This window comes from Poecile atricapillus, chromosome 16 (assembly GCF_030490865.1).
Source record: "Poecile atricapillus isolate bPoeAtr1 chromosome 16, bPoeAtr1.hap1, whole genome shotgun sequence".
Lineage (NCBI taxonomy): Eukaryota > Metazoa > Chordata > Aves > Passeriformes > Paridae > Poecile > Poecile atricapillus.
Window position 1 is genome coordinate 6,713,095 of NC_081264.1, and position 26,730 is coordinate 6,739,824.

Below are 26,730 nucleotides of genomic sequence, written 5' to 3' on the forward strand. Positions count from 1 at the left end.
TTCTGAATTTGTCCAGTTTTACCATACCACCATTTCTTGTTTAGTTTTCTGTTCATCCAGGAATAAAAACAATTATATTACCAGTAAGTCTCTTCAAACCCACTGAAGGAAATTTTGAACCAATAGTGATTAGCTTATAATCATTGTGGTCCAAGCTTTGGCTTAAAGCAAAGAAGCCCGTGTATCCAGTATATGAAAAGATATATAATTCTAGTTTCCATCTTCTGAAGCTCCTGAATCAGCAGTAGGAATTCTTCCCAAATGTGGAGGGCATGTATGAGCTCAAAAGCTTTGAGATTCTTGAATCTCTCTTTTCCTGGGAGGGGTGGGAGCAAAAAGAAGGCACAGAATGTTCTCATAAGCTTTCACAGGGAAAACAATATGGTGAGATTGAGAAGATAACACATGTGGAAGGAATGTACTCTTAAGATTAAGGCACTTGAGAGGGAGATCTTGGGTACAAGATGTGTTTCTTTGATTAATTCTCATTGCCTGTGCTTGTGGCAGAGGGAAAAAGGGGAGTGAGTATGAGCAAGGTGGGCTTATGTCTGTTCTACTGGGCTCTTCTGGTTCACCTTTTGTTGTGTTCCTCAGCTCAGACATTGACTGCAGCACGAGGAGCTGCCTGGCTTACATCATCACCCAGGCTTCCGTGGGGTGCTTTTGTCACTGGTTTTCTCTTGAAGTTACAGTTGTGCAAAAGCCATCTGTTTTCAGTGACTTGAGCAAGTTTCCTCCTCCTGTTTCTTAGAAGGATAGCAAGAAGCAAACAATCAGGTTGAAGGAGAAACTGAGAAATATTTATTAATACTTGCTTTGAATGTGTTTTACTGCAAAGAAGCTAAAGAATCAATATATATTTTAATTCCACTAGGGAGGAATGAGTGACTCACTGACAAAACTCCACTGTCTGTGTTGGGTGGAGTTTTGCAGGTTTATGCTTGTTGACATTAGTATCTTCTAAATTGACGGTTTTAATTAAACAACCCAACTCTAGTCAGAAATTTTGTTTCTTTAATGCAAAATAAGTCAAATTTTGCAAAATGGTCTTACCAATTAAGATCAGGATGTAAGTTTATCAGATTAAAAGTAAAGCTTGCTTTTCTTTGTTCTTTAATGGAGGGCTGGATGTTTTGAGCATGCAGCCAGCCCAGGTCACTCAACCACAAAAGTCTTTTCAAAGGTATTTAAATTGACAGCACAGCCTAACGCAAAGAACTTGCTTTTGTTTCTGTTTTCATGACAAAGAATTACATTAAATGAGGGAAGTTATCAGGCTGAATCTTTGTTATCCTAAACTTATGTTTGGAATAGAATAAATTACAGGATCAGGTTCTTTTGTAGTCATTGCTGGATTTAGTGATTGTGTAACTGAATATGAAATTATAGCCTAGTCTTTTTGGAAGTGGTCGAATACACAAATACATCCAAAGATTTCTTTGATGTGGTCTTTCTTTTTTTTTTTTTTTCTTTTTGCAGTTGTAGTTTTTAAACACACAACTAAGCTTTTGTTGAAAATCTGAGGGACACAGGTGATGATTAGGAACCAAAATTCTAGACCATGAGAGAAGATCTGAGATCCAGATTTGCTTGTATTGGGGAGATTTGGAAAAGGAGGAATATTTGGTGATAGCTTTTGCTTCTTATGATGTGCATATAAAAATGGCAAAAGATTCCACATCCATAAAGTGTAAATGACAAGTATGTGAAGAGGGGACTGCAGCCTCTGTTACAGATGTGGTGTCATTCCTCTCTCAGACTCCACATGTTTTGAATAGGTGGGTTAATTTCTTGTGTTTGGGATGTTATTTGATACCCAGATGATAAGATTTTTCGGGTCTGAGGGCTGTGTTTACTCTAGAGAAGCTTAAAGTGGGCAAGGAGAGAAAAAGAGAATAAACAGTTAATGTGTTCAGGAAACAAGACTTCAAAGTTTGCTGTGAGAGTAACATTCTTCCTCCTGAAAGTTCAAAATGCCAGACTCTAAAAGCCACTCAGTACTTCAAAAGCAAATGTATCACAGTAATGCATAACCTTCTAGATAAGGTGTCTCCCGCCAGCAGGAAAAAGGAAAGTATGTGTGAGTGTGTGTGAGACAGAGATGTTGGGTGTGGTGGGCAGGGTCTGGGTTCCAGCTGTGTAGAGATGGTTTTTCTTAGTGAAACCCTGAAGCAGGGCTGGAGACAGAGCTGAGAGCTCCTCAGTGGCACTTGACTTCATCCCATCTCTCAGTGTTCCTCATGGCAGGAGGTGTGACAGGGTGGGGAGCCATTAGAGCCCACGGTGCAGCTGCTCCTGCTCAGTCCAGCAGCATGAAAATTATCTGTACAGATTGCATGTGCTCTGTGTCCTCCACATTTCTCAGTATTTCCAGTCCTGTTTCACAAAACCATGTCTGCACCAGTTTCAGCAGGAGCACACACGGAGCATTTGGCAAGTGTGCTGCTACATGCAGATTTTTTGGGGAAGTGAGTCAAAGTAGGAGTAGTGACTTTCATGAATCATTGTGGTAATAGAGAAATTCTCTTTATTGACCTTGTGGCTGGCACTGATACCAGTCAGTACTCTGTGGGGCTGTGGGAAACCTTATGAACATCATTCATTTAAGGAATAAACAAAGAAAAACCAAAAAAGGCATCTAGAGTGCATATTATTTCCATTGCAGCCTCTTAGCAAAAAATTGTCTCTAGTCCACTGCAACTATGCAGCATTTCATATACATTATTATTCTTCCCCTATTCTTTCAAAGACATTTTAACTGTTGCTTTCCATAATTAAAGGATTGTTCTCCTCCTCCCAAGAGAGTAAATTATAGAAATCATGAGATTATTAAGGTTGGAAAAGATATCCAAGATCATCAAGTCCAGCCATGCATGTAGCACCACCACCAAATGTTCACCACTAAACCATGGCATCAAGTCCATATCCACACATGTTTTTTAACACCTCCAGGGATGGCAATTCCACCACTTCCCCGGGCAACAAGTGGTTGATGGTCAAGCAGTAGCTGTGTGTCAGCAAACCCTGTACATCAGTGGGACAGTAATTTCAAAGAGATCTTTCCTGCAAGAGCAAAACCAGTTTTGGCCTCTGATGCTGCTTCCCATCCAGGTGCTTAGAACACTCTGGGATCAAGCTTCTTTCTATCCCTCTTTACTTGGTCCTGTTGTCCCATAAAGAATAAACAGCTGTCTCTGAAGCACTGAGCATGAGCCTGGGCATGAAGTAGTGGTGGTGGGTCTGTTAGAAGAGCAGGACTGAGAGCCTTCAGCTCCACTTCCAAAGCTTCCACAGCCCTGCACATGGCCATTCCCTGTTTCCTCTTTAGCTTTGGAGCAGCAAATGTCTTTTATGATATTTTGGTGTGGCACGTAGCCAAAGCTTGGGCAAGGGCAAGTGATAGAGAACTGTTTTTTCCCACTGTATCACCAGACAGGTAGATAGGTGAGTCAGTAGATAGAAGGATAAGGATGCAACTAAAAGTATTTCAAGCTCTGTTTCAAGCTGTAGCAATCAGCCAGTCCTTTCCCACTGATGCATAGCAGATAGGTGCATAAAACCATACAGCTTCTTTTTTCTTTAAAGGCCCGTGCATGCTTGAATATTCTGTCCTGTTTTCAGCAGCACTGCAGCTGCACCAGCGCTAACAAAAATCAAATAGTAGACAAGGCCTATTCTCTCAGTGCACTCACAGGTTTTTTTCATGGCATTGTAGTAAAAACACCTGAGCCCTGTCTATTTTCAGATACACAGGGCTGTTGGAAAATGAGTGTGTTTTGTAGTGTACCAGAGACCGCAGAGAAGGTTCCTTGGTCTATAACAAATACTGCTGGAGAACATTAAGCAGCAATTCGCTGTTTCATTTGCAGGAAATAGGATGTTTTTGAAGTGTGACAATGTGTCTGCTTAAATTTTGATGAGACACAGATTCACAAAAAGTAATAAGGGTTTGTTAACCATCCCAGAGTGCTTGCTGCAGAGGGGGGTGTCTGTTTTCAGTGTCAGCTGATGGGGAAGGACGTTTTGTCGGCCAGTGTCACTGCTCATTCACTGGATCTGGTCTCCATGTGTTAAGGAGAGGGACAGAAAAGTGTCACTGGCCACTGAGCATTTCTCACAGCTGACCAGTTCCTTGAAATCAAGCTATTCCAACCTGCTGGAGGTATGCACTGGAAAGAGTCCTTAATTAAAACTCACTTGGAATTAGAGCCTAATATGGGCCAGATAGCTGAAGAGCACTGCAGGAAGTGGAGACTTCTGGTGTTTTACATATTAATTTGTTAGATATGCTGTAGGGCAAGCCTTTTCCTTTCCTAGGTGCCAGGATTGATGCTTTTGTGACCTGGCATGGGCTTTCTGTGTACTGATTTCCATTCCCTTTGTAAGGCCACTATCCTGGTGTTCCAGTGGTCTCTTCAGCAGGTCTGTGCTTCAGGAGCACTGTGGGGCTGTGTGAGTCTTGCTGGGTTATCCCGTGAGCTTATTTTCACAAGGTCGATGTGAGTTAATAAGGCAGCTCCATTTCAAAGCTTAGGTGGCTTTATCCTCTTGTCTTCTGCTGGGAACTGTTAGCAGCATTTACCTTCTTCTTTCTCACATGTCTGAGATGTACTTTGGACCGTTCCACATTTTTTGTTTGTGTAAAGTACAGTAAAAACTGCAAACAGGAAGGATGTATGTGATTGCCTGCTGGTTATGAAAGCTCCTGTAAGCGCCAGCTTGGAACAAAGGAAGCACTGAAAAAGGCAACTGTAAAGAAGCAAAGGATTAATTTTAATGCAGTTTAGAAATTCCAGCAACTTTTTTCTGAGTGTAGAATAAACATTTTAGTGAATCGAGTGAAACAATCTGGAGGAAACAGGGATTTGTGTTCTTCTTGATGGACTTGATCCAATTTTTAGTGGAAATTATCCTTCAAAGCTTTACTGAGGCCCAGATTTGAAAAAAGCAGCCCTTCCTATCAAGCCTGTTCAGATGAATCATTGTTCATTATTTGTGTTATACATTAATGTGTGGTTGCTTCCATCCAGATAGATGTTCTGCCATATGCAAGCACATATTAGAGCCAGTCTTTGCCAAGAGCCTTCTCGATAGCAGAGGAGGGAAGCAGGATGGGAGAGGAGGAGGAAGGAGGGTTGGATGACAAACCAAGCGCCAACAGGGAATGTGATTTCCAGAAAAAACCTCCACTGAAAGTCTGCCAGTATAAAACCAAGGTTGCCTCCCCACACATCTTCCTCTAATAGCCCATCATCCATGGGCTCCCAAGACATTTGATTGCACCCACCTCCTCCTTGTATGCATTTCCTTAGCTGGGAAATCACACTGTCTCTAAGCATGATTTATTAAGGCTCAAATTGAAATGTTATAAATAATGGGAGGTGACTTGGTGGAGCTGTGCTGCTGTCCAGAGCACCAGCATAAAGGTCACAGCACATGCAGAAGAGAGTCACCTTCACAGCCCAGCTGTTATTCCTGGACCTAGAAATGGCCTTAGGAGGTGAGCTAATAAAAAACACCATGGCAGAATGGATATACAGCAGCCTGAGTGCACACTTCTTCATTTGATTCTGCATCAAATACAGTCTATGATTTTTATCTCCATCACCTCAAAGCAAAAATAAATAAATAAAATACAGATTTTCCCACCTGTTATGCATTACTATACTTACCCTGTGCAATTGAATCCAAAAGAGATGAAAAGAGGGTTAATTACCATATGTCAGTGTTTCAGATTCCACAGATTCTGGGGATTATGACACTATTCAAAAATTGCCAAAGATTCAGAGATAAATATTTTGCTTCTCATCAACAAGAAAGTTCACTGCCTGGAAATATCCCATCCCTCCATCACACAAGATCCTGTACTGGAGCAGTGGCTGGGATTGGGAAAAAAAAACATTTGAGTGCAGATTCATTCCTGCAGGCACATTCCATTCCAGAGATTCAGTGGGCCAAGCACACCACTGGATGCTTTGCAGCTGAGGAATAAGACAGCAGAGGTTTTGGCCCCTCTCTTCAGAAGTAAGAACCATTTATCAGGACTCCATTCCTGGTTCCTCATGTGCCCCGGGGGGGGGCTGCACTCAGCCAAACGTGAAGGGGTGTTGGAGCACTAGAGATAGTTTATCTTTCACTAAAACATCCGATCTTGATTTTCAAGTGTTACAAGGTATTATGGTGTTAGTGATGGACTGCCACATTCAGACCTTCTGAGTCTGGCAAGAGCGTGCATCTGCCACATTAACTACACTTCACTTCTTTTTGCTCATATTAAATACTTGAGTTTATTCCTATTTTCTGTAGGTAATTATAATCAACTGTGTAGTTTTTCTCTCCATTTTTGCTGGTTATAATTAGATTTCACAGGGACTGTATGTTATTGTTCTTGTCATTTTAGGAAGACAAAAACACTGATATAATAGCTTTCATTCCTATAACATTTTCATGTCAGCTTCAAAAAACACAGAAATGGTGAGTGATCTGAAACTTCCTCACTCACCAAGAGGGAAAGCGAGGCACAGCTGAGTTAGGTCAGTTGCTCCAGTCCCAAGTGCTCATGGCTTGGTTCAGAGCAGACATTTCACCTCAGCTCCTCGTGATCTCTCAGACAAACTGGGAGAGTACTCTGGGCTCTCTCAGGGGTTTACAAATCGTCTTTTTACCTTTCTTTCTTCTGAAGAAAGGTGTAAAATAGGGTTGCTTTCACAAGATGTGCATAAAGAAGGCAGCTGTTACCAAGCTCTGAATAGACCTGATTAATCAGATGTATCCACAGCGGGATGTTGTGTGTCTTGTGTGTAATTTGGAGCTGGATGTTTTTACCTCTAGCACACCTTAAAAACCTCTCTGGATAGTTCTCAGTAAGTCTTCCATCGATCATATGGAATTTTTTCAGCTAAAATCTGCTTTCCATTTACTTTTCACCTTCAAATTGCAGTTCCCCAAGGTCCTTTATAGAGAACTATAAATTGTAGATAGACGTTTTTGATTCTTTTTATTCAAGCTTAATATCTTGCTCAGTTAGTGAACCCTTAGGAATTGCCGTGTGGCCCCTTATAACCGGGGTGGTAATAAAGTGGTGGATTTGCAGAAACCCTATAAAAATGTGTGCAACGGTAAATTGTATTTAGGCTACTACTGGGGAGAGAGGCATGAATGTACAATTATGAGAAGGATGTCCCTGAAGAGAGATTTCAGTCTGTTGCCATAGTCTAAATCCTCTATCTTGTGGTGCACAAGGTAATTCAGGCATAGAGCAGAGGATTTTTTTTTTCTAAAGAGATTATATTACCCATCTCCTCTGTTGATGGATTTTATTGCACAGGTTCACTGAGAGTTTTATTATTGCATTACTTAATGTGTTTTTGAGGTTCCTGAAACATTTAAAATATAATAATGAGTTGAGCTGTATGCCTGCACTTGGCTCCTCTCAATCTGTGACCCCGGTGAGCGCCAGCCCAGCAGCTCCCCGGGGAGTCCATGGCTGTGGTGGATCCCAGAGCCCTGATCCCCTGGAGAACGGCTTGCATGTTCAACAAACTTGTCAGATATCGCCTAAATAACAGATTCCAGTCCTTTGCCATCTTTCAAAATAGGGCAAGGGTGAGTTATGGCAAAGATGGAGCGATGGCTATGGGATGTGCCTGTGATTGACAGGCTGCTTCTGGTGCCACATCTCCTTTTCAAAGCCAGCTGCTCAGATAACGAGGTGTTGTTAAGAGCTGTGACACTGGTCACACCATTTTAAAGAAGTGTTGTGGTGTTATTAAAAAAAAAAGCATTCCCATGTGGAAATCATGGCATAACATCCTTCTTAATAATGTGATAACATGGACCGCAGTCTTAGTTCTCTTCAAACAGATAAGAACTTCTTACTAATTAGCAAGAATGTTTATATTGTGTTGATAGGCTGATTTTTGAGACTTAATGCAGAGTCTTAAAAAAAAAAAAAGTGTTTCTTCATTACAGGGTTTTTTTCATATAGAAAACAGAGGATTTTGCCTGCCTAACTGCATTTTTTTCTGTTATTCTCGGAAGAATGGGAACAGTGGAATAGTTCAGCATTCATACATTGTTTGCTAACCCAATCCAAAAGCAGCCTGGGAATATAGATCTCTATTACAGTGAATTCCCATACTGCTAATGTCAGAAATGATACAATATTTTGGTAAAATAGCAACTTCCACTACTAGCAGTAGGAAGGTTCCAGGTTTGTGATTATAACGTAAGACAAAAATGAACAAAACCACCATGACTGAACCATCTCAGATGTTCTTTTGCAAAGTTTCGCTTGGGCTTTTCCAGGCTGTGGACTGCTGGGCAAATCCTGCAGAGTGCTGCCATGGCTGAGACAAGCAGTCATGTTGGATTTCTTCTCTGGATTTTGTTTTCCCAAATGGATATGTGGTTACCTGCAGCACCACAAAGTTTTCTCAACAGGAAAAGTTTTCTGCACCCTACAGGGCTTAATGAATCCAATTTTCAGCCATTTTTCCAATAGTGGGAGCCTGAAGTAGTTCAGTAGAATGCACACAAGTGCAGACTTTTTACAGCTTGGTAAAGTCTCAAATGAGTTTGTCTGAAAGTTTGTATTCATAGCTTACAGAGCAATGCTTAACATGAATAAGGCAGTAATACTGGATAGGGACTCTTAAATATTTGAGTCTTTTTCACTCCATTTTCCGGTGAATTACATGGATCTAAGGTTTAGGTTCTGGCATCTGAGTGTGGGGATGAACTGAGACCATTTAGCTCAGTATGAAGGTGATATAGCATCTGAATTTTAGAGGAACCATCTCTCTACACTCCAGAAAGTTGCTTTATTTTTCAGTATATTGAAAACAAATCTACTTTATTCCCTTAACTGTTATTGCCAAATACACTTTCCTTTTGTGTTACCTGTGCCTTGCCATGTTTCCAATGCTGGTGAATAGCAACTATCAAATGTTCAAAGGTTCCTTCAGGATTACATTCAGTACAACCAAAGCAGCCCACTTGTGTCTCTGAGCTCTTGTGTCTAGTAGTCTCTGTGCTATAAGCCACATCTACAAATGAAAAAAATCCTGGATAGGCAGCTGGAGACAAGGGAAATGTCCTCCTGTTGCATGGCTGAGGACAGTTAATCTGGCAGCCTTCGTTAGGCGATGCTTAGCTGATAATGAGCCTCAGCAAATGGCCTGCATTCAATATGCAGTCCTCTGTGTGTTTGAATGTTTCACCAGTCCACAATATAGTTTAAGCTTTATGCTTCTAATTTTACTCGATGGAAACCAGATGAAATGAAAACAAGAATAGTCAAAAGAAAACACTGTTTGAAATATAGGCCTGTGAGCAAGGAAAAACCCTGAATTCTTTCTAAACCCAGATGAGTCACCAACCCACTGTAAGAGATGCCTCAATCACTTGAGTACTCTCCATCTTTTATTAAGCTCAGCAGGAAAAGAGCTTAAGCTACAATAAAACTGACCCTGCAGCTGCATTATTTTCTCGGGCAAAATCAGCCTGGGATGGAGGATGCTGTGATTTCACAGATCAGAATGGTGGAGGCTGGCCAGGTTTCACCCAGCAGATTAGTCACTGTTCTGGTGGCTCTGCCTGGTGCATTCCCCTCCTCTTAACCATTGGCCGCGATCGATTCGGCTGCGTCTGCGTCGAGTTTCCTCTTTGCGGTGGATGTGTAGGAGGCTGAATTTTGGTTCTCATGAAAGCGAGAGAGCGAGCGGTGGCCAAGCATGGGATGTGCAGGTGCTGCTGAGGAGCTCAGTCATAACCCAGAGCCTCAGCTGGGACCTGAAACTGCCCCAGCTATTTAGGGCTTAACTGAGCCGCCGTGGCCCCAGTGGGACCGAGGTGTCTCGTGTCTTGGGGACACGGACACGCTTCCACGGAGATCAATCTGTGATTCTGAGTCTCATTTGCATTACTAGTAGAGGCAGACCATTTTTTAAACATAGATCTTTTAAAATGTTACGGTAAGATATCAACATGGTTTAAACATATTAGTAAGTAATAAACAGAGATAAACCTCTTAGAGGAAAGAAGTCTGGGAACAGACATGCTTTAGATCTTCTCCTGTTTGGTGAAGGATTTGTCCTTTCTAAGTCCTATCTCTTCAATCAGACTTTATCTTGTAGATTGGACCCAAACCTGAAAAATCAATGCACTGGGTAGTAATTTAAAAATGCACAGACAAAGTATCTGTGGTTTGGTACCATGGAAGTTCCTCTTAGACCTAAAGTAAATGCCTTTTCCATGGCAAATAATAGGCCATCTTTAAGTTCTCTGTTTCTTTTTGAATACAAGCACATTTTAATTTTTTTCAAAGCCATTGCCAACACTGTTTCAGCTCAAATGCTCTTTTTCTAGGACTGTCTGGGAAAAACACAAGGGATCCACTGTTTTATATACAGCTAATAGGTTTGTCTTCTCCCTTGGAGGTTTAGTTACAGGATGTCTGGTAAAGTAGAAACCAAATTGGTCATGCTGGTAGTGCTGGTGACTCACATAGAGACATTGTCATATTGAAAACTGGAGCAAAGTGGTGCAGTTGCTGGGACTGCAGCTCAAGCTTGATGAATGTTTTGGGCCAGCAACAATGGACAAAACCTGCCCTCGTTTGCTCCATTATGTTCTCAGTGAGGAGCTCCAGAGCACAAACCAGCTACAAATTGGTCCAGCTGAGATACTGATATGAAAATCTACAGGACACTTTTCTCTAGTCAGAACTTCTTTGTGCATGAGCTGCTCTGTGATCTAACAGATTTCACCTGCAGCATTGCGGTGATCTGAAATGAGAGGCAGCACTTCCCACCATGGCAGGAGCACACAGGAGTGCAAGGGAAGAGCAGGCAGGGGAAGAGACAGCTTTGTTGGATGTAAAACAAACAGAAAAAGAAGGCACTTGGCAGGGGTGAAGACTGAAACAAATGGTTTGCGAAGGATTCGTGCTCACTGGTACTGAAAGTGAGTGGTGGAGCCCAAACACTCATTTCAGAAGGAAGCTGGTCAGGATCTCAGTAACCTCAGAGAGGGAGGAAGCTCAGCATCAGTGCAGGATTGACACCTGAACCCTGCTCTGTTGTTCCCCAATGCAGACTCAGAAATTACTATGGAGGTGTATTTATTTTTTCTTTTTCATTTGTGGGTCACCACAGTGTTACATGATGAAGATGTGCAAGCTCAAGTCACGTAATCAGCATATGGATATTGAATTCTTCTGGTTTTTAACAGGCCAGGTGTTTTCTTAGCAGTCACAGAGTAATGTTCTGCTAGAGTCATGCTAGAGTCAGGCTCAGACTGGAACCAGAAACTTCCAAAATGTTCCACACACGGTGCTGAATTCTCCATGTGTCTACCAAGCACTGAAACAGGCATATGTGGATAGGATTTGCGAGTGTAGGCTGTCCAAAAGACACAGTGAGTACAGTGTCAGCTTTAGAAAAGCAAAATTAGTAATTTTACATCAGCTGTCTATCCCCACTCGCTGTTCCCAGCAGATTTAGAGCGCAGCTGAGAATCCATCCTCACAATTTTGCCAGGAAGGCAAATCTCTGAAAGACGCTTCCTGCAACAAAAATACGCATCCCGAGAAGGAGAAGATTGTTTGCTCAGAGAAGTGCAGCCAGGGAGCCAAGTATGGAAGAGAACAGCTGGGAAGAGCAGTGTTGTGTCTTTTTGCACCCAGAAGAGCTGAGAGGGGCTGGCTGAGGCAGCGGTGGCGGGGGAACGCCTGCGATGCAGGAGCTGAGCTGAGAGCCTGTGGCAGCACACAGGGCACTGTCAGTACTTGAGAGAGGCACACTCTTGAGAGAGGGGTTAAATGCCCTGCATCTTTCTTTATCACCCAGATAACATACAGAATTGATGAAGCCAGAGTGTTTATTTACGTTGCCTTTGACTTTTCATCTCTTGTTTACTGTGTTTCCTCTAAACATCAACAGATTATCTTTCAAAGGCCAGGATGGCACTCATCAGCAACAGTTTATAAAAGAAGAGAAAGAAGCTGGCAGCATTCTTTCCTGTCACTTAACTGTAAAACAAAGACTTAGTATCCTTAATAACTTTTTGCTTTTAGAGTAGAAGTTGATTCCCATTTCTTTTCCTGGCAGGGACATGATGGCAATAGTGGAGTAAAATTTTAGCAGATGTGAAGGAGAAAGTGTATTGACTGAAGAATTTGCTGCTTGTAAGGGTTTGTAGTTCTTGGAGACTTAAAACTTCCCAATTTTGGGAATTTAGGGATTTGGCTGCAGCACTCATGAGTGGTCAGAGTCTTCTGCTTTAACTGATGGGCTGCAGCTTTGTCCCTAAAGACTCAGTACTGGGAAACCTAACCAAGTGTTGCCTTCCAATTCCAGTGTCATTATTAGAAAATTCTGGTAAATACCTCTGTGACTGCCAAACCCTTCTGGGTTTAGTGGTACCAACACTAGCAAGAGAAATACCTCCCAGGCTCTGGAGTCACAAGCAGCAATATGGTTTTACATATTAAACAAAGCCTAACACAGGTATAGGAAGCCCCTGCAAAACATTCAGACGAGGAAATTTGGGGCTCTAAAGAAAAGTCTAGTTTCAAAATAGTGCTGTAGGAGAGAATGAGTATACATTTGTGAACTTTTGGCTCCACTGAGATCTTAAACACTGCCATGATTATGAAAGGTTTTTCCTTGTTTAGTTAATATTTTTAGCTGAAGGTTCTTGCCTACGTTTAGAGACTCAAGCATATGTTAAATCTGTCTACTTGCCAAAAAAGCTTTCTGGGAAGTGAGATTAATTAAGAAATTACCTCAAATTCCCAATTCAGGCATCTCTTCTTGCAGCATGTTCCATGTTACTGATGTGTGGTGTTTTTGTAAGATCAACACAGATAGAGCACACAGACTGTGGTGAGGTTGTTGGCTTGTCTTTGTCCAATAGTCTGTTCTGGAACAGGTGGTATGTTGAGAATTTTGATGCAGAATAATTTTTAAAAGCATGGGAACATGGATTAAGGAAGTTTTTGATTTGAAGAGTGATTCTTAGTGACTCACCTGAGGGGTTTCTCTTTATTAAACTAACAAGGAAAGAAAACATTGAGCAGTTCAGACTTTGAAGGCCTCATCAAATTCCTGCTTCTGCTATGGTGAATTTGATTAGGGAAGGGAAGTAGTTTCACATGATCCCAAAAGCTTTTGTGTTACACTTGTTTCTTGTTAGTCCACTAAACAGCCTTGTTCTCCTCACACTTGATCTATGCCTGACCTACATGTCAGCAAACAGCAATTCCTTTTGTAATCTTAAAAAAAAAAAACCCTCAGCTGAGTTTTAATAAAGGTGCAGCCAACTTGCAAAGCATTCGCGTGTCTAAAGCCAGTTACTTGAAAAGAGGGTTTAGATCTTCTTAGAAGCCATGCCAGACATAGTGGGATCTTGCTTCCCATTTAAAAGGTGACATTTTGGACTGTGTAGAGTCCTCATAAATTTTTTGACCGACAAAGTTTCCCTGGAGCCCAGTATCTGACTGTCAGCTCAAAGGTACATTTGGACTGTTTTCAGAGTGATGTGCAGACATCAGCATTTCATTACACCAGATGAACCATCTTAGTTGCTGTGTTTTGGGCAGGTTGGTGTTGGGAGTGCTGTGCCCTTAGCAGAACAGCCATTTCGGTGTTCAGTTTTATTGTAAACTGGGTGAATGATGCTGGAAGACGCCGTTGGCCAGTGAAAATACATTGACAAGGTCACATGTAGCCTATAAAACTCCTGTTCCTTTCAGATCCAGCTGACAGGCATCCTTTAGAATTGAATATTGCTGTGTAACCTTCCCAAGGACCTCCAGAGCTGAAATATTTGACAAGAAAACTGAAGCTCAACACCAAGGTCTTTCCTGCTCATGAATTTTTCATGTCTTTGTTTGAAAAATGCTAGGCAGTAAAACCCTCTCGTTATCTCTGCTGTAAGGAACGGTAATTAACATTCACACTGGAAAAAAAACCCAACAAAAACAAACCAAAACAAAAAGAACTGTCTTGTTTCTGTTGAAGCTTAATTGCTGTGTTGATTTTATCTTTTAGGTTTGTGTGTCTCAGTGAAGGCCCCACTCGTGCTCTCCTCTTTCTCTTCCTTTTTCCTCGCTCTTTCTATTACAAATCCCAATATTGGTCTCATGGAAGCCAACAAAACTTACACCATTGGCTATGATCAGATCAGGATTCAGCCTTGAATCCTGCATCTTCCCATGAAACAGGATGGGTTAACTATCCCTGCAGGTAGTTGGTGTTATCCATGTCCTCCTTTGCATTTAGGTGCTGATAAACTGGTTTTTTGTGATGGGTTTAATAAAAGCCATGGTACCTTAGACCTGGCAGCCCAGACTGAAACAGTCCTGTTTCAGCAGCGAGGGCTCTGTGCTGCTGTGCTCCTCCAGAGTCACTCCCTGTATCACAGCTCATGCCTTGATCTCACACGGGTATCTGAGGAAAATATTGCCAGCCTGAAAATACATCCTGGGAATCGTCTAAATTCCCTTAAAATATGGAAGTGTATTATTCCCTGTCCTTTAAGGGAATAATCTTTATCCAGTGAAAGTTTTGGCACGTTCCAGGTGTCACTTCTCTCAGGAAAGGAGAACTGATGCTTCCTAGGGCCTTCTCTGATCCATACTCATTAATAAATAGGACCAGAGAGAAGGCACATGAGGTCTGTATTCCTCAGGCTTTCTACAGTAGCCAAAATGAACTTTTTGCTGACCTTCCTCATAGCCTGTGACAGTGACTTTGAGACCCCCAGCTTCCCCCTGATGAGCTGAGGTGCTGTCCAGATCCAGTCATGTTGACCTCCAGTACCCATTTTATACACTGTGGGCAAACATGTGGTTGCAAAATGTTAATGGAAAGATAATAGTATTGCCTGACCTGCCTTTTTTTTTGGTGCAGAAAACAGTATATTGTGATAAAGGACAAATTATTGTGCATAGTAAACGAATACAATGACTTTAACAGAGACTCACTGACAGTTCTTACAGCAGGAGTGTGGGAACAGGTTAACCACTCTTCAGCTCTCTGGCAAACTTTCCTAAACCCTAATTATTAGCTGCTTTATCAATGAATATCTGAGAAATCCTTTTTTTTTTTTTTTTTAACCAGAAAATCCTGTACCTAGTCCTTATTGCTGCTGAAAGGGAAGCAAGTATGCTGATTTACCTACATGCCAGTCACTCCATCAATGCGATGTAATAAAACAAATGTGGTTTGGAAAATTTGCAGTTCATTTGCATTGAAGGTGAAAAAAAAAAAATCTTTATTCAAAGATAATTATTGCTTAAGAACTTGCTACAAAAATACCAATGGATTTTTCTTTTTAAATATTGTTTAATATTCATAATATGTTACACAGAAGAAAAGTACATATCCCTACCGATCTGTCACAGGTAGGACTGGTGAACAATAGATACTGTTCTACATGGGAAGTGCAAAAAGCTTTAGCTAGGATAAGGGTCATTATCATCATTAGTATTATCATTTTACTCCTCCTTAAACTCTGAAATAAATTGAACTAAGACTTTTCAACAGTTAAGAACCTGATGGAGTTTAATTAACCCGTTAAAGAAAATTCCACTACAGAGTTGAAAACTGATGAGGGGAAATTTAAATTAATGTATTTTAGTTGATCAAAGCACAATCCATGGAACAAAAGCTTCTGAACATAATTTTTTTAGCCTCCCCTAGATGTTGAAGAGCATTAAGCCTGTAAAAATTATCATTAATGTATGTCAACTCCCCCAGTTTCATTTTCTGGTGACTTTGAGCAGATGTAGTTCACATTTATAACCAGCATGATCCTCACCATCTGAACATTCATGATTTTATGAAATAAGACCCTTGAGACATAATGTTTTATTCCCTCAGGGTGAGATGTACCCATGAAGTGACTCAGATGGAAAGCTTGTCTCTGTTACACTGACTAAACTTTCTCTCTGTGGTGGCACCAAGACTGTCAAATCAGTGGGCGGCGTGGTGTGATTGGCAGTGCCGTTTTGAAGGTCGTTTTGCTCAATGTATTCAAAGTGAGACAGATGTGGCTTTTTTTTTTCAGTTCTTACTCTGATTAATTGCCTCATTCAATTTCAACTCTATTGCAGTTAAACATTAATTCAGTAGGACTTAATAATGTATTCATTTATGATCTTGCTTGTGCATTAATGACAATGATTTGCTGTTTTTTTAATTATAGGGATCCATGCAATGCGTATTTTACATCCACTTACAGGAAAATGCTATACACTCTTGTTCTTTTATGTCAGATAAATTAAACACTCAAAGAAGTGCTGAAGTACTTTATGAAATATTTCATTCTAAATATTTGCTACAAAATATGTGTTGCTACAGACTCTAGCTTTAAAAACACTTGGCAAAGATTTGTATATACCTAGGGATTACATCTTTTCATACATTATGTGAGTGATAGTCCTAGACCTCTACAAGAGCCCACTACAGACAAATGTGCATCCTGCATAATTAGAAAGTGCCTTTGTTTCATTTTAACAGTAATTAGGAGGTTTGCTTTGTTTTGTCTTTCTTCTGCCTCAGTTCTTTTCAGTAACTCAGGCATTGGAGGATGAGTGGTTTAATGTGGTTTCTGCATCATGACAATCTATCTTCCAACCATGGGGCATAACTAGGGGACCCCACTTACCCTGGTCCCCAAATATTATTTTTAACATCAACTTACAGAGATTTTGCTAAGCTTGAAGTGCAACTGTGATGCATCTGTAGTATTTTAATTCTGCATGGTGTTTGTTTTACTGGGACTTTTCTCGGCCACGTTTCTTACTCCATAAAACAAAACCAGTTTTTGTTCTCGGAGCCTCCACATCTATTTCTGCATCATAATGGAGATCAAAAGTAAACATTCACACACTGAGTGTTTCCTTGTTTTGTGCCTACTGTTTCAGTACATTTCATCTTTATTTTATTTCAAACCGCGGCGTGCAGCGCCTGCTCCCGCAGATGTGGTTACCCAGTCTTGCTCAGTACTTTTATAGGATTAGAGCCACACGTCTTCCCTGCATTGTACTGCCTCCTGGGACCTCAGTCTCAACTCAGACATGGCTGGAGCTGGAAGTACTAGTTTGCCTGGTAATCCTCAGAGGTTACCAGATTGGGCATTAAGAGCCTTCCCGTGGTCACATTTATACTACTCGTGGTTCCTGCTAGCATAATTACTCAGTGTAGCTTGAAAGGTCTGATCACCTACCGCTAAAATGACACTTTAATGGGGATTACAGTTTTCCAGCTCGAGTGTTCAGTGGCTTTAATTAAGCAGGAAAAGGCCAGATCAGTAGCAGAGTCAACATCTCTCTGTTGGATGGCATTCTGGTTTGATCCCAGGCTCTGCATTGGTCCCACGAGAGTGATGGATTGGGATGGCCTTTTGGCTGTAAATGATTTTACATATTCTGCCACATACTATTCCTCTGATACAGATTTCATTCTCTACCACCTTACTGAAGTCCAGTTTCAAAATTTCTGATGAGAGCTGGGCAAAAGTTTTTTATTTTCTTTTTCTTTTTTCCACTCTCCATTCTGAGGGTACATCTTTTTTTTTTTTTCCTTCTGCATGTCAGGCCAAATATTTTTTTCATTCTCATTACTACAAACAACTCTTGGGAAGATAGTTGTTTATGTTCCACTAAGGCCATCATTAGATTTTGAAGTTTTGGTTCAGCAAATGTTTACTGATTCCTGAGTTATTTCTGTATCTCACAAACCAATGGGAGTATTACTGGTGATGGTAGAGGGAGGCAAAACAGTGTTTTTCAAATAATTATGAGCTCTATCTTTCTGTCTTAAATATTTTCATCTATCTATCTTAAATTTCTTCACTGGGGCATTGAATTCTCCTTCTCTCTCTCTTCTATAAAACTTTTGTTTATCCACTTGAAATTTAAAGCATTTCCTTGTGTCTCATGGGTTATTCAATCTTTGGGCAGAGAGTTTAAACTTCTGCAGTTTCTTATTTACTGATCTGTATTGCATTGGGGCATCAACCAGGCTAAGACAGAAATTCTAATTAGCACTTTACATCTTCAAAGCATTGTACAAACGTGAACTAATCATATATTAATCATGTTGAATTTTATGTTGGCTTATGTATTCTCTCTCATGTGCTGTATGTTACAACCATCATACCATGAACCATAACATTGGAGAGATGAATCCAAGCTCATCAGTGTTGTGTTCTTTAGAAGAAAGGCAGTTGTCTCAAAATAGCTCCTGCTGCTTTTCTTCCTTGTCTTTAACATTTGGCACTATCAGTAGTCATTTGAAAAATTACCATCCTTATTTCTATGGATTGTCCAGTTATGGTTGCTCTAATCTGTTCACTCTGATTTCTGCTTCTTCTGATTATTGTTTCACTGACCTGTTTCCTGTCATTATGAGGGTCCTGGAGTTGCTAGGTAGCATGAAGCATTGTTTTAATTTTAAAAATATAACATGTAGTATTTGTGCCCAAATTGATTCTTCTTCCCTAAGCCCATTTAATTACTTTAGAATCTGCCTCTTGCTCCTTTCTATTTGTTTCTAAATTAAATAGCAAGAAGTTGTTAGGGTACCAATACTGGTGGCTCTGGTGAGAGCACTGGCACTGTGCTGGGCTGTCTGTTACAAATGCACCCCTGCTGCCTGTGCAGTGCTTCTGATTCACATCTTGTCAGGCCTGACTTAACTACAGGATCTACCAAAAATAAAAACACAGTAGTTTTTAATAGATTCATTTTTAATAGTCCCTCCTTGAGTAAAATAAGTGAATTTAATCGTGAGGAAGATCAGCAAGAGAACATCTAATCAAAGTGTCCTGGGTGCCATACTGCGGGTAAATATTTAGAACCTGGTCCTGCAGCATGTGAGTCCTGTCATTTCCCACCATCCCACCAACCATTTGCTTGTTGCAAAACCTGTGTCCCCATGATTTCCAAACATCAGGGCAGGTCCTTGTGGAGCTTGTTGAGCACCACAGGCTGGTAAGGAGCAGTGGAACATCTGAGGTGCCAGAGTGTTGGGTAGGGGCTTTAGCATCCTGAAGGTTTTCAGGTGACTGAGCATTATAGAAACTTGTAATTCGTGCTGCCTGTGCTCAGAGGATTGTTTCTGATCTGAACCTCTATTAACTCTAACATGATGCAATTTGCTTAGACATTACCGTGCTAATTACATGTTAACTTTTCATACTTACCATGTACTATACCTCCCAGAGGAAAATACTGTATTCAGAACAAAAAAGATTTAGAGTTCATACGCTTAAAAGAATGCCTAAGAAACTGTCAGGAACAGAGTATTGAAGTGATCTATCTTCCTAATAACTAAAATAAGCAGCATTGTGTTGTTGATGTAGAAATTTTTCAGTGAACCTTGGGTAGTTATTTGAAATATGGTAGGATGATGGTTCCCACTCATATATTTCATTTGTTTGTCATCCTTTTCAGAATGGAAATTTCTGAGAACAGATTGTGCTGAAAACTTTTATGAAATAATTGCACACAAAAATTTGTGTGTGGACTTAAGTTACAAATACACTTCAGAGCAAAATATAACTTTTGTTGATACTTAATGGGTTAGTATTGCATTTCTGGATATTACATTAAATCAGATCAATAGAAAAAATGAGGAAATACATCACACCATGCATTTATCATGTGTGTCATTGTCTTTAGAGGTCATCAGATAAGCAAATAAGAAAATGATTTCTCATTTCTTATTTTCAATGAGCAATTACTAGTAATGTTGAAATATATTATGCATCATTACTTGTTCAGTGTCCTTTATTAAAAAAGAAGTGTAGAGGTTTAATGAAAGGTCTTTAGATAACCTGAAAGTTGTAGAACTATAGGGAACTCACTTAAAGCAAATTTTTAATGAAAAAAAAAATTAATGTTATCGCTCCTTTTCTCTTAGCACTGGGTTCTCACAACAGGACTCTGGGGTGAAAGATGCAGCAGTGTTGTCCTCCAAGAGTCAGGAAAATCCAAGTTCAGAACTACCTGGCAGATCGTGGTTCAAGTTAGGAAGTGAATCGAGTCCTTGCTTGCACTCTTGTCTTCTGACCACTTGACTGCTTTCCAAACCTCCAGTGATGAGCAGCAGAGAGGAAGGTGAAGTGGATGTTACCAGTAACATTTGCAGTAACATGGGTAGGAACTGCTTTATTAACTTCTGACTCCACACAGGAGAACCTTCCCACCATCCCTGGTGGAGGAGCAGCCAGGGGAGAGAAGCAAAGCTCGAGCAAAGGTGGCTGATGTGCAGAGCCATGTCTCACTCTGCTTCACTAATGGTAACCATGGCAACCCCAGGACATTAACTTATGCAGTGACTGCAAGCCGTGAGCATCAAAGCAAGTAATTAGGGAGACAAATGGGAAGTCTTGATGGATTCTTCCATCAAGATCAAAGCTTTATATTAAAGTTTTTCATTCATTTGGGAACAAGCACTGAGATTATTTGTATGTTCTATTAGGCTATCAATGAAAATGGGGACCAAAGCTAGATTGTTCCATAATTTTTCAGGGAAGGGCCACTCAACTGAGCCCAAAACCATTTAATAGCCATGATCCAATCAGGTTCAATCAGGAGTTGGACTTGTTGAATGAGACCACTGGAATATTCAGATCACCTCTAGATATTTTCAGGAGAAAATCATGCTAAACTGAGGTTTTCCTCATAATTTCCAGGAACATTAACTGTAAAAAATTGTAAGAATGCAATTTTTAATCCATGACATGTGCTTCTAAAGATTCATATGATTAGGGGATTCACTCTCAATATCTTCAGATCAAGAACAGAGGAGAGTTACTGTCTGAAATATAATGACTTGTGCTATATGAATGCTCTGAAGTGATACTCTGTGTTCCCTTCTGCCTTTATACTTTAACACATCTTTAATGAAACACACTGGGCAGCAAAAACCCTGTGGGCAGCATGAGGTCCTCAAACAACAGGGGAGAACATCAATTGAATGAAGCAACAACAACTAATTGTAATGTAAGTCTTTGCACAAACTTTTGCATGGGCAAGGTCTCTCAGTACTGGGCATTTAGAGTGAATTTTCAAACACTGTATTTCCTGTTTTCCCCCAACTGCACATATTTCAATAACCATAGGGTCTATTTCTCTTTTTCCAAGATTTGCTTTTCTGAAAGGTAACTTATCTAAATTAGGCAGGAGTTTTTCAAATGAATGAAACTTCCACAGCATTCCATTGAGTACCAAGCTTCATGTGGGATGCAGCAATAGTCCCTAGAGCATCAATAACTTCATTTTGCTGGGAGTTTAAGGCAGGCATTAATATTTGGGTTGGACTTTCATTTTTAATTGATGAAGGAAAAGACTATCTGCCTTGCTTTGCTTCTTGATAACGCAAGCTTCTCTTTAGTAACTTCAAACACCCCAATTCTTCAGTTAAAGGCGAATTAAGTTTTCCTGTATTTAAAATTAGCTCTCTGAGGGTGGCATCAGCTCTGTTTCTTTTATGTTTTAAGTCCCAGTTCTTTAATCTGTTTCTAATACATTCTGTTCAGCAATTTTGCATTTCTGTTTTAGTGGAAGCAATGCTGATTAATTCCTTCTTATGACATCTGTGGCTGCATCCTAGATTAAACCTACTCTAATACAGAGCCTATCATTAAGTGTTAAATATTCTTGCAAGGCTACTTAAATTAGATTCAACATCAGTGGATCATTTAGTAGAGAGTCGTTAATTCTCCATCTTATGGCAAGGCCACATTCTGGTGATGCTTTTAATCAGAAGATTATTGAGGTATGATTTGAAAGGGATATGCTGCCCATATTTTGCCTTTGGGCAAATTATGAAAGGTCAAGTTGCCAAGGAAACAAAACTAAGATAACATTACTAATTCCTGACTCCAAGAGTTGTCTTTCTTGATCATATCATTTGCTCAATGTACATGCTTAGAAAAGATACCAGCTGACAATATCTCTGCCATTTAGTTCAACAGAAAATGGCTTTATAATTCTTGCTCCTCTAGATAGTGTTCACAGTGATGACAAGGCTCACCAGAGTACTTAGCCTCCGTGGAATCCACACATGGGTTGGTTTGTTCACAGATAAGGTAAATTATTCCTGATTTATGGAAGGGAAAGGAAGGAAGGGAAGGGTTACAATTTACATATTCAAAGATAGCTGCAAAGTTAAGACGTTACCAGTTTTGACAGGCTAATTTACAGCTCTTTAGAGAATCCTGATGTTCATAAAGTGAAGAGCACTTGATAACACAACTTCATTAAGGCCCCTCAAGTTAAACACTCAGAGTTGCTTCTTCTGGTCACTGGTCAGGCCACTGGAAGAGCCAGGAAGATTTCTCCAATATTTGCTGCTATCCTGAGTGTCATGCTTCCTCTTTTTCTGTCATTTTCTCTTCTCCTTTCCTATTCCAGGTGGGAAGCAACAGTATAGGATTGGCTCCAGTGCAAAAGAACCTGCATGGAGTAACAGCATGTTATGATGAGTCTGTTCCTGCCCCTTTCTCCTTTCCATCCACATGTGTCTGTGTGTATAATATGTGTGTGTGTGTGTGTGTTTGTGCTCAATTTCTTGTCCTTCCTTTGGAGACCTCATGAGAAAGGAATCATTTAGTTCCCTTAAGTATCAACATCTGAGATTGTGGTAGATTCTGCCCTTAAATTTTCATTGGGAACTGTGCTGTGTCGTAGGGCACTGCATAATGAATACGACCCTGCCAATCAAGACACTCTGTTTTATATCACTTATTACTAAATTGAAAATGGTGTTTTACTACAGCAATAAAGGGCTGGTACAGCATGAGGTACATTTTTATACAACTCTATGAACTTTGTCATTGAAAACATTATAGCCTTGAATTTGAGAGCACAGTGGAAGGCAGTATAATTTGATTACCTATATTAATCAAGTAGAGTACAACATATAAAACCAGTAATGCATAAGTCTGACTGGAGCCAGATAACCCTCTTGTGCATCTTAGAAAGATTTATTTTCAGTAATATAATTCATTTGACATGAAAGTATCATAATTGCAGTTGCTAGGAAGGATTTCTTTCTTTCCTTTTTTAGGGAAAAAAACTATCATGCTTTCAAGAGCAGTTTGTTCTTCTAAAGCTCTGCTTACTGAAAATTGAAAACAAAGATTTGTTTTCGTAATTGTGGCAATTATTCATTAGCCAGCTGAGCTAACACAGTGGTTTGTTTTGAATACTGCTTCTGCTTCATGAACAAGTATTAGGTGTGAATTTAAAAGAGTATTTTCTGCTGTACATTGATTATATTGATTATTAGTACTGTCATTCTCAGCCTGTGCTTCTAAAAGCAGCCCAGAAGCTCTTGAGCCTTCAGTTACCTGTGCAAGTACTTTGCATAAACTCTGAGAAGAACTTCCCCTCACTCACTCCCTGAAAAGGCTTTAAAGCATATTTAAAGACACTGATTACTCTGCAGTCTATGAAAACCCCTGTTGTTATTCGATATGCAGTAGGGACACGTACTAATAATAGCATTATTGTGAGTTGCTATTTTTGCATTTTATTGCTAAGTGTGGCTGCAATCCACACATGAGCTGGTTAGTGTGTCACAGCTGAGACAGCAAAATTCACAAGTGAAAAAAGAACAACCAACTCTGCCACAGCTCCCCTTGGAGCAGGAAAACTTGCCTGCTTTATAGTGACAATGCACACAAACTGAGAGGGGTTAAATTATCCTGGTCAAGGCATTTTCCAGTTCTTCAAACAGATTTCCCATTCACCTCTGTTCATCATAACTTACTAGAAAAAAAAAGGTTTCTATAATTCAGTGTGTTCTGACTCTGTGACAAACACATAATAGGTTGTTCCAGCTAATTATTGTGCTAATAAAAGGTGATAGAGCCCATTCCCAACAGTGTTTGTAGCCCCATCTCATTATTGGTCCACAGAGCATTAAGTTGTTTTTTTCCATTTTTCCTCTTCAGTCTTCTGTTCTTTTTGTCTTCTTTCCTCTCCTGTTGAGATGTTTTCTCTTTCTTTTAATCTCTAATTGCTCAAGTCTGGATTTGACATATAGGGGGTCATCTGTGCCAAGGAAATACTTTGACATGCTGGAACTTTTATTCATAAATGACATCTATCCACATAGCTGAGCATGTCCTCAGCAGCTCTGGAAGGAAAATACAAATTTAAAAAGTGACAGCAGAAAGCATAAATTTGTTCAAGCCTGTTCAGGAAGTTTCAGGGTGGCTTAGCTAAGGATACTCACATTCCCATCTTTCAGCAGTTTTGGCCAGCCCTTGTCTTGGTCTTTGAGGTCAGTGCTGGTCAAGCTACCTTGGCAGTCTGAAAGCAGAGCAGTGAGAGAGGAGGCTCCATTTGTAAATCATTACATTTCCATCAATCATGGACATCTTGGGGGCTGACAAGAACAAATTAGTATCTAGGGGCATTGAAAGAGAGGAGCAGACGTAGTAAGGCAGGGGAAAGCCTTTACAATTTTACCTGAAGTAGGATATATATGTTTTCAAAATTGCTTGGTGTTTAAAGGTTTGTCATTTAGTGGTCCAAAGAAGTGTTCTCCAGGTAATGGCATACGTTTTGAAGCTTTTATATTTAGCTTTTATGGGGCATAATTCTCTAAGAGTGATTAACCAACTGTGTTATTTTCATATCAAATTAGCTTGAAGTCTCTGCTATATTCCTTAGATTACATTGAAGGCACCCAAATGTATGTCCTAGGGAATGCTTGTCCTTCACTTCCAAGACATACCTACTTTAATATTTTTAAGATCTAAATAGAATGAAAGGAAAAAAGCAGACTTAATTTGCATTGTATTAATGCTAATGACAGCTGCTGGATATTGGGGGTGGTGGGGGTGTGCAGAGGTGGTTTTCAGTTTTCATATTTAAAATCTTTTTTATTTCTGTCTTGATTAATTATTTTGTTCCAGGGTAGTTTGCCTGTGGTGAGTGGGGGCAGCCATCCCTTAAGGTTTATTTTAAAAGCAGTGGTTGAAATCTGTAAGCACATGCTCAGGGTTTCCTTGGAGGAATAGGCCTTCTGTAGATGTCTCAATTCTTGTGCTAAATATTTTACCAGATTTGAATTTTAATGTTCAATAATGCAAACATTAATGGTAGCTATAGTAAGCTTAATATTTTTTACCCACAACAACATAAACCTTGCTATGAGTTAAATAGCAGTGGAATTAAATAACATTAATTATTACATTAATTATATATAAGTGTAGTTAATCTTGTCCCTGCCAGCAACAGGGACTTGTAGAGACTAAAGGCATTTGACAAAACAAAGCAGCTGATTCACATAACCTTCATATATTCATTAAGTGAAGAATGAGCTGAAGATCTTTTCACTGAATTAATGTATTTTGAGAACACAGTAGGTGCTTTAGATTGTTTTCCACATCCTGAATCCCAAATTAAACAATGTTGTAAAATATTCTCTTTACCACAGTAGTGGAGTGTTTCCAGGTGTGTAGCTGGTCAGCCCAGCTTCAGCCACCTGAATTCAGCCTGGCTTCAGCCACTCCTGCCAGGGCCAACCTAGGTGGTTGCAGCAGAGATTTGCCTTCATACCTGAGTCATGTCAGCTCTGATTCTAAAATTAGTCCCCATGTCTGAATGTTCATTTTTGGGCCTTCAGCTTGAGTTTGAATGTGAAAAGCTGTAATATACCTGGGGGGGAACTTTAGGGCTCTCAGATGGATGTCTTCATGCATAACCTGGTGTGTTCTTTTGTTGCTGCTCCACTTGGATTTAAAGGGAAAATAAGGAGGAAAGGAAGTTGGCAGTGCAAGAAAAACTGTATGTGTGTAAATATGTACATAAACAAATTAAATATATAAATGAAATAAAATAAACATTCACGTGAATGAGCTGTAGGAAACCACAGCAAGTTTCATAACCAGAAATCCATCACCCTGATTCCGGAGGGTGGCTGTCATTAAGCAGGATAGGGAGGTATTTGGAAATTACTTTCCTCCTGAATTCTGTGCTGAAATCCTCTCTAACAGCTTCCTGCAGCTCATAATGGTTCTGCACGGAGGGAAGACAGCCATGCATGTTCTCTACTAAATAAATATGTAAATGGAGCTCCCAAACACAGTCACACACCATGGAGTCACAAGGCTGAGAATAACTAGATGCTTTCCATTAGAGGGAGGGTACTTTAACAAATTCTGTTGTTTTGTACTGGCCCAATAGTTTTTGGTGACTCCACAGTGACATGGACATGGTAATGGACTAGATTTGCAATCCAAATAGAAGAAAACTGATGTTTATAGTAAATGGGGAATTACTAGACAGATCATTATGGTTAAAGTGGCTTTTGACTATATCCATATTAAGTCCTGAACGCCTTAATTTTAGAGAAAGCTTATAACCCCCTTTCCAAATAGCAGCAGCCTCTCATTGTTATAAATAATGGCTTTAAGCCATTTTTCTTCTGTTGGGCATATCATCTAGGCATCCTTGCATTAAACAAAATTAGAGTTGCTCTGTGCAGTGAGTCACTGCAAATCCCATCTTGGTTTCTGCTCCCCCCAGGAGAGCGTGAGGAGGGACCAAAGCAGCTGGGGCAGGGGTCCAGGTAACTGAGCCAGGAGGTTTGTGGTAAAGGGAAGCAAGGCAAGATGTCACTTGCAAGCACATGGTGTTGGTCATAGCTTAAAACAAGAGAATTAGAAAGTAATGGGTGTTTCTCTGGTTCCTTAGTG

General features: G+C 40.1%; 1 protein-coding gene across 21 annotated transcripts in view; it reads left to right on the top strand.

The window, feature by feature from the left end:
- FBRSL1 (fibrosin like 1) overlaps nucleotides 1–26,730 on the top strand; it is a 503,429-nt gene that overhangs the window by 296,953 nt on the left and 179,746 nt on the right. The window lies entirely within an intron of this gene.